This window comes from Lolium rigidum, chromosome 1, assembly GCF_022539505.1.
Source record: "Lolium rigidum isolate FL_2022 chromosome 1, APGP_CSIRO_Lrig_0.1, whole genome shotgun sequence".
NCBI lineage: Eukaryota > Viridiplantae > Streptophyta > Magnoliopsida > Poales > Poaceae > Lolium > Lolium rigidum.
In genome coordinates, this window is record NC_061508.1 from 120,776,077 (window position 1) to 120,785,610 (window position 9,534).

Here is a 9,534-nt window from a genome sequence, read left to right on the forward strand (position 1 = left end):
TTCCTCATGAGCTATAAAACATTGACACAAATCAGAGGTGATAAATTTTGAATTATTTAAAGGTAGCACTCAAGCAATTTACTTTGGAATGGCGGAGAAATACCATGTAGTAGGTAGGTATGGTGGACACAAATGGCATAGTGGTTGGCTCAAGGATTTTGGATGTATGAGAAGTATTCCCTCTCGATACAAGGTTTAGGCTAGCAAGGTTATTTGAAAAAAACACAAGGATGAACCGGTGCAGCAAAACTCACATAAAAGACATATTGTAAACATTATAAGACTCTACACCGTCTTCCTTGTTGTTCAAACTCAATACTAGAAATTATCTAGACTTTTTAGAGAGACCAATTATGCAAACCAAATTTAGCAAGCTCTAGGTGTTTCTTCATTAATAGGTGCAAAGTATATGATGCAAGAGCTTAAACATGAGCACAACAATTGCCAAGTATCAAATTATTCAAGACATTTTAGAATTACTACATGTAGCATTTCCCGATTCCAACCATATAACAATTTAACGAAGAAGATTCAACCTTCGCCATGAACATTAAAAGCTAAGAACACATGTGTTCATATGAACCAGCGGAGCATGTCTCTCTCCCACACAATGAATGCTAGGATCCATTTTATTCAAACAAAAACAAAAACAAAAACAAACCGACGCTCCAAGCAAAGCACATAAGATGTGATGGAATAAAAATATAGTTTCGGGGAGGAACCCGATAATGTTGTCGATGAAGAAGGGGATGCCTTGGGCATCCCCAAGCTTAGACGCTTGAGTCTTCTTGAAATATGCAGGGGTGAACCACCGGGGCATCCCCAAGCTTAGAGCTTTCACTCTCCTTGATCATATTGTATCATCCTCCTCTCTTGATTCTTGAAAACTTCCTCCACACCAAACTCAAAACAACTCATTAGAGGGTTAGTGCACAATTAAAATTTACATGTTCAGAGGTGACATAATCATTCTTAACACTTCTGGACATTGCACAAAGCTACTGGACATTAATGGATCAAAGAAATTCATCCAACATAGCAAAAGAGGCAATGCGAAATAAAAGGCAGAATCTGTCAAAACAGAACAGTCCGTAAAGATGGATTTTATTGAGGCACCAGACTTGCTCCGATGAAAATGCTCAAATTGAATGAAAGTTGCGTACATATCTGAGGATCACTCACGTAAATTGGCATAATTTTCTGAGTTACCTACAGAGAATTAGGCCCAGATTCGTGACAGCAAGAAATCTGTTTCTGTGCAGTAATCCAAATCTAGTATCAACCTTTCTATCAAAGACTTTACTTGGCACAACAATGCAATAAAATAAGATAAGGAGAGGTTGCTACAGTAGTAACAACTTCCAAGACTCAAATACAAAATAAAAGTACTGTAGCAAAATAAACACATGGGTTATCTCCCAAGAAGTTCTTTCTTTATAGCCATTAAGATGGGCTCAGCAGTTTTAATGATGCACTCGCAAGAAATAGTAGTTGAAGCAAAAGAGAGCATCAAGAGGCAAATTCAAAACAAATTTAAGCCTAACCCACTTCCTATGAAAAGAAATCTTGTATATAAACAAATTCATGAAGCATAATGCAACAAGCATAGAAAGATAAAACAAGTGCAGCTTCAAGATTTTCAGCAAAAGAGAGGTTTTTTAGTAACATGAAAATTTCTACAACCATATTTTCCTCTCTCATAATAACTTTCAGTAGCATCATGAGCAAACTCAACAATATAACTATCACATAGAGCATTCTTATCATGAGTCTCATGCATAAAATTATTACTCTCCACATAAGCATAGTCATTCTTATTAATTGTAGTGGGAGCAAATTCAACAAAGTAGCTATCATTATTATTCTCATCAAGTGTAGGAGGTATATTGTAATCATAATTAGACTTATCCTCCATAGTAGGCGGCACCAAAAGACCACTATCATTATAATCATCATAAATAGGAGGCAAAGTATCATCAAAGAAAATTTTCTCCTCAATGCTTGGGGGACTAAAAAGATCATGCTCATCAAAACCAGCTTCCCCAAGCTTAGAACTTTCTATATCATTAGCAGCACTGGTATTCACAGTGTTCATACTAATATGTTCCATGGGTTTTTTAAATTTCGCATCAAACCATCCATGTCTTAAATCAGGAAATAGAATAAGAAGCTCATTGTTGTCCATTATGCCAAACTAGTGTAAACAAGAAACAAAAAGATGCAATTGCAGGATCTAAAGGAAATAGCTTCGAGCACACACACAACGGCAACAGAAAAGTACTTTACCAGGAACTGGAGTATGAGAGCCTTTTACCTTTCCTCCCCGGCAACGGCGCCAGAAAAGTGGCTAGTTGCCGGGGTCCGGTGTGTGAGTGCCGTTTACCTTTCCTCCCCGGCAACGGCGCCAGAAAAGTGCTTGATGTCTACGGGAGCTTCTATTCTTGTAGACAGTGTTGGGCCTCCAAGAGCAGAGGTTTGTAGAACAGCAGCAAGGTTCCCTTAAGTGGATCACCCAAGGTTTATCGAACTCAGGGAGGAAGAGGTCAAAGATATCCCTCTCATGCAACCCTGCAACCACAAAGCAAGAAGTCTCTTGTGTCCCCAACACACCTAATAGGTGCACTAGTTTGGCGAAGAGATAGTGAAATACAAGTGGTATGAATAAATGCGAGCAGTAGCAACGGCACCAGAAAAGTGCTTTGTTGTCCAGGACTGGTGTGTGGTTGATGGTGGTAATATTGCAGGAAGTACAGATGCAGTAAAACAGTAAACAAGCAGCGATAGCAGTATTTGGGAACAAGGCCTAGGGATCATACTTTCACTAGTGGACACTCTCAACATTGATCACATAACAGAATAAATAGATAGATGCTAGACTCTACACCCTCTTGTTGGATGATGAACACCACTAACCGTGTAGGATTACACGAACCCTCAATGCCGGAGTTAACAAGCTCCACAATATTCAATGTCCATGTTTAAATAACCTTAGAGTGCATAACAGATCAACATAACCAAACCAAGTACTAACATAGCATGCACACTGTCACCTTCACACTACGAAAGGAGGCATAGATCACATCAATACCATCATAGCAATAGTTAACTTCATAATCTACAAGAGATCACAATCATAGCCTACGCCAAGTACTACACGATGCACACACTGTCACCATTACACCGTGCAGGAGGAATAAACTACTTTAATAACATCACTAGAGTAGCACATAGATATATTATGATACAAAACACATTGCAATCATAAAGGGATATAAATAAGCACTTCACTATGCCATTCATAACAGTGAATAAGTATTCTGTGAAATATAGCCTAAGAGACCCACACGGTGCACACACTGTCACCTTTACACACGTGGGACAAGGAGTCTCCGGAGATCACATAAGTAAAACCCACTTGACTAGCATAATGACATCTAGATTACAAGCATCATCATATGAATCTCAATCATGTAAGGCAGCTCATGAGATTATTGTATTGAAGCACATAGGAGACAGATTAACCACATAGCTACCGGTACAGCCTCGAGCCTCGATGGAGAACTACTCCCTCCTCATGGGAGACAGCAGCGGTGATGGAGATGGCGGTGGTGTCGATGGAGAAGCCTTCTGGGTGCACTTCCCCGTCCCGGCGGCGTGCCGGAACAGAGACTCCTGTCCCCCAGATCTTGGCTTCGCGATGGCGGCGGCTCTGGAAGGTTTTCTCTAGTTTCGTCGAACGTGTCGAGGTTTTTAGGTCGTGGACCTTTATATAGGCGAAGAGGCGGAGTCGGAGGGTCGACGAGGCGACGACACACTAGGGGGCGCGCCCTCCCCTAGGGCCGCACCGGCCTGTCATCTGGGGGCCCAGTGGCCCCCCTCCGGCCTCTCTCGGGTGTTCTGGAAGCTTCGTGGAAAAATAGGATGCTGGGCGTTGATTTCGTCCGATTCCGAGAATATTTCCTTACTAGGATTTCCGGAACCAAAAACAGCAGAACACAGAACCGGCCCTTCGGCATCTCGTCAATAGGTTAGTTCCAGAAAATGCATAAATACGACATAAAGTATGCATAAAACATGTAGATATCATCAATAATGTGGCATGGAACATAAGAAATTATCGATACGTCGGAGACGTATCAAGGAGCCTATTTAAGGGCTCCTTCTTCCCCAACACGATTTTATCTCTCCTCTCTCTCTCTCCTCCATTGTTGCTGAGCTTAATCCTTGAGGATCTCCCCAACCATCCAACCAATCTTGCCCAAATTTTGAGGAGTGGTGGAGGAGACCCCGATCTATAGTTCTACCAAGAGAGATTTCACCAATCCTTGATATTCCTTAGTGGAGCTTGGTGTTAGGGTTCCTATTGTGGGACATTGGAGAAAGTGCATCCATGGAGGCTAGCTTGGTGTTGTACTAGCTCCATGGGTTGTTGGGAGCCTCCTTGTGGTGTGGAGCTCGCCCCAACCTTGTGAAGGAATCACCGCCTCGACCGGTGTCTTAGTGGAGAAGGGGGAGCACCTTTGTGGAGCTCTCTCGAGGAAGAAGGTGAGGCCTTCCTTCGTGGTGTGGCCGTCTAGTCTCTTGTGTGAGACTAGCACCTCCTCAACGCAGACGTACTTCCTATTGTGGAAGGAACTGCGGGAAACAAACCTCGCCTCGTCTCCCCCCTGGTTGTCCCGCTCCTTACTCTTACTATCTTGTTGATTCCTTTTTCTTGTTGCACTTGTCCTAGGATCATTGTAGGATCACCGCTATCGCTAAAGTTACCACCTTTACCTTCCGTTGCACTAAAAATTGAAAAAGACTAAAACTTGCCGTAGCGCCATTCACCCCCCCCCCCCCCTCTTGTTCGCTACGATCCATTCAAGTGGTATCAGAGCAAGGTTTTCTTGCTCGGGCTTTACCGCCTAAGAAATGGCCGAACAAGATGCGGGTGTGGCGAATGGGTCACCTTCCCTTGTGCCACCCGCTCCATCATCTCCCGTCGATACCACAACGGCTACGTTGGATGACCTCAAGAAATTGGAGTCATCCATCGTTAACCAAATGAAGGCGATGATGATGGAGTTGGTTGCTCAAAAACCGAACCCTATTGTTGATTCTAAAGCAAGTGCCGAGGATCCCCCGCCAAAAGCTAACCCCTTTCCTCTTGTTGATTTTGTCGCGCAAAGATCCACAAAAGGAAGGGATTAGGGAGACCGGTACTTCAACAAAGGGGAAGGATGAGACACCGGTTGCGGAACGTGTAGGGGGTTATCATGAGGTGCCACCACCAAGTGATTACACCGTAAATGTTCCAATACCTATGCCACATATCTTGTCGCATGGTTCACCACCGTTACTTGAGTCAAACAACTTTGAAAATTGGCAATTCTTAATGCGTTCCCATGTGCGCAGCGCATCTACCGAGCTTTGGCGTATCATCGAGGAGGGCTATTCACCACGAGACCCGAAGAGCTTGACAAGAAGAGAAGTGGTGAATGACCAACTCAACGCCACCGCCATCAACATGATACACATGGCCATCACGCCCAAGGACCGTGCTCATATCCGCTCGCTCAAGACCGCCAAGGAAGCATGGGATAAACTTGAGAAGCTCTTCCTCGGAAATGCAAGCATCCAAAGCTCTCGTTTTGATGAAGTGAACAACATGGCCGACAACTTCGTCATGATTGAAGGAGAGTCCCCCGAAGAAATGTATCGGCGCCTTATCGCTCTTGCCGTGCAAATGCAAGATCTTGGAGCAACGTTTGTGGATGACCATTGGATCAAGCGCAAGTTCTACAACGCTCTCCTCCCTTATGAGGAAGTGAAGTTGACAGCCATCCACCAAAACGCCTCCTTCCGTGCTATGACATCCGATGAAGTTCTTAGCGAAGTCATCGCTTTGGACATCTCCAAGAAGAATGCGGAGGATCTTGTTGCTCGCGCCCACAACTCCCGCAAGCCCAACCTTGCATTGAAGATGAGGGTACATGAGGCTAGTGAAAGCGACGAGGATCCCGTTGAGTGGGGACCGGATGATCTCAAGATCAATTACCATGAGCACATGGCTCTCGCCGCCAAGAATTTTTGGGATGGAAACAAGTCCCGAAGCACAAGACCAAGAAGATCACGTGATTCTCCAAGAAGTTTCTCCAAAAGCCCAAGGGAGGGGCAAAGGGGAAGAACATGCTACAATTGCGGCGACAAGAATCACTTTGTCGCGGATTGTATGTTTGAGAGAAGAGAAGATCATGGTGGAAGGCTTATCCGCAAGGAAAAGTTCAAGTCACTCTCCAAAGGATTCTCCAAGTTCTCCCCCAAGTCCGATGACGACAAGATCTCCTACACCAAGAAGCCTAGAGCCTTCATCATTCGAGAAGAGTACTCCTCCGATGAGGATGAAGAACGTGGGGACAAGAGATCCAACAAGGAAGGAGAGGGAGTGGCCGCCATCGCCATTACCACTCCCTCTATCTCCTCTTCGACTCTCCCAACGAGAACCTCGTCACCAACAATGCTCGTTGCCTTATGGCTAAGGTATCCACGGAGGTAAAATCCCCCTCCAAACCATCATCCTCGACTAATGCCTTATGTATTGATGATGCCACTAGTCTCACTGTTAAACGTGAGATTATGGGTTTGGATTCTTTTCTCACTAACATGCAAGGGGATACAAAGACTCATGTTGGGGCTCTCTTGAGCCAACTCGGTGCGGCACAAGACCTTATAGAGGAGAAGGAGAGGTTGGAAAGGGAAGCGGCAAATGAGATTGCCTCTCTTAAAGAAGAGCTTGAAGATGAACGAAATCTGCGCATGTCTCTTGAAGCTAGTGTCATCGTCCTTGAAGACTCCAACGAGGCTATTGTTTCTCGACTCACCAAGGATCGAGACCATGCTCTTGATTTGATTGGTGAGATCAAAAAGAAGATGCTCTCTCTTGAGGAAGCCAACAAAGAGAAAGATGATGAAGACCCCAATTCTTGCCATGACGAGCTTGATCAAGTTGCTTCCTTGAGTAAGCACAATGCTCTTCTCTTGGAGGTCAATGCTCTTCAAGAAGAAGCCTTGGATGAATATTACCGCTTGTGCAAAGAGAAGACCTCATGTTGCAACCATGAAGAAGAAATTGTCGCTCTTGAGACCACCAAGGCCAAGCTATTGAGTTTGAGTAGCAAGCAAGAAGAGTCTTTGGTGGAATGTCTCCGCATGAGCAAGGAGAAGGACACTTGTTGTGATCATGAGGAAGAAATAGCCGCCTTGAAGAGAAGGGAAGCCAAGCTCATGGATGTCAATACCATGCAAGAGGAAGCATTGAAGGAGTATTTTCCTTTGAGCAAGGACCGTGCGTGTTGCATTCATGAAAGTGATATTGCCAAATTGGAGAGTGACAAGCATATGCTCATGAAGATGAACTCTCTCCAAGAAGAAGCTTTGATGGAACATTTCCGGGTGAACAAGGCAAAGGAAGTACAAGTGTTTGATATTTGTCATCCACACCCGGAGCATGAAGATGAAGTCAATCGTTTGAAGGCCAAAATTGATAGACTCCAAGTGCAAACCAAGTACTTGGAAGGAGTCATTGGAGCCAAAGATGGAGCCGAAGAGGGCTCGTGCAATGAAGGAGGAGTGGCTACCAAGCCAAAGAGGAAGAGGAATAAGAGGACCAAGAAGAAGAAGAACAAGGAGAACATGGAGATCAACCTTGAGGAGAGCGATGCTTGCTCAAGAAGGAGTGGAGTACCCAACTCCGCCTCGAAGGGTTTCGCCGGCTCTAACAACCCTTCTCATGTTCTTTTTGTTGATTACTATGGACATATTCGTGCTCGCTTTATTGGTCCTCAAGAGGAAAATGTTGATTGGACTATTTGGGTTCCCAAACACCTTGTTACTAACATGCTAGGGCCCATTGAAAAATGGGTACCTAAATCCAAGACTTGATTCCTTGTAGGACTATGCTTCCGGTGGCGCTAAGTGGGTGGTTGATAGTGGAGCCACAAGTCATATGACCGGAAGCAAGAATATTGTTGTCGACCTTGAGCCTTCTCACTCTACCGTATCATATGGCGACAACACGTGCTCTAAGGTATTGGGTCTAGGCAAGGTGGTGGTAACACCCGACATCTCACTTGTGAATGTCCTCCTTGTCGAGACCCTTGGTTACAATCTACTTTCCGTTCATCAAATTGCTCGTATGGGTCTATGCACTTTCTTTGATGAACATATGGTGGTCCTCTTGTGGAGCAAGACACTCAATGTAGCTTTTGTTGGATATGTAGAGAATGGATTGTATGTTGTCGATTTCTCCGGAAAGACAACATCTTCCGCTCTTTGCCTATTCGCCAAAGGTGACAAGGGTTGGTTATGGCATCGCCGACTAGCCCATGTCAACATGGGGACTTTGCAAAGTCTCCACAAGGGTGGCCACATTCTCGGACTAAAAGAAGATGTCTCTTTTTGCAAAGATCGTGTTTGTAGGGCTTGCGTACAAGGAAAAATGCATGGAGCTCCTCACAAGGCCAAGACTATCATCTCTACTGCAAGATGCTTGGAGCTCCTACATGTTGATCTCTTCGGTCCACCGTCTCATGAAAGTCTTGGAGGAAAGAAGTATTGCCTTGTCATTGTTGATGACTATTCACGCTATTGTTGGGTATTCTTCTTCAAGTACAAGAGTGAGACTCAACGGACCATGATGGAGTTTGCCAATCAAGTTCAACGCAAGTACGACAACAAGATCCTAGCAATAAGGAGCGACAATGGAACGGAGTTCAAGAACTACACCTTGGATGACTTCCTCGGCGAAGAATGAATCCAACACCAATACTCCATGCCATATACTCCCCAACAAAATGGGGTCGCCGAAAGGAAAAATCGAACCTTGATCGAAGCTGCTCGAACCATGATGATGGAGTACAAGTCTAACTACAACTTTGGGCGGAAGCTATCTCTACCGCATGCCATGCTACTAATCGTCTCTACTTTCGCAAAGGCCTAGAGAAGACACCATATGAGATTCTCACCGGCAACAAGCCCAATGTGTCATACTTCAAGGTCTTCGGATGCAAATGCTATGTGCTTGTCAAGGACACACGTCTATCCAAGTTTGATTCAAGAGCTCAAGAAGGAATTTTCGTTGGCTATGCTACGGATTCTCACGCCTATAGAGTCTTCAACAAGACAAATGGGCGGGTTGTAGAATCTTGTGACGTGACTTTCGATGAAGATGATAGATCCTTGGAGGAGCGAAGTGCTTCTTGTGAGAAAGGAGATGCAATTCCCCCGGAGACCATAGGAAGGATGGGTGTTGGCATTCGCCGACCTCAAGAGCTACCTTCTATGAGTACCGGGGAAGGACCAAGTTCCACCCAAGTGGAGCCATCTACACCACAAGGCCAAGCTTCTTCCGTTGATCTTACAAATGCAAGCCAACCTCTACCACAACCTCAAGTTCAACCTCAACATCTACAACAACAATCAAGTACAAGATCACCTCAAAAAGCTCAAGAACAACATCTACCGCAAGCTCAAGAACAACATTCACCACAAGTT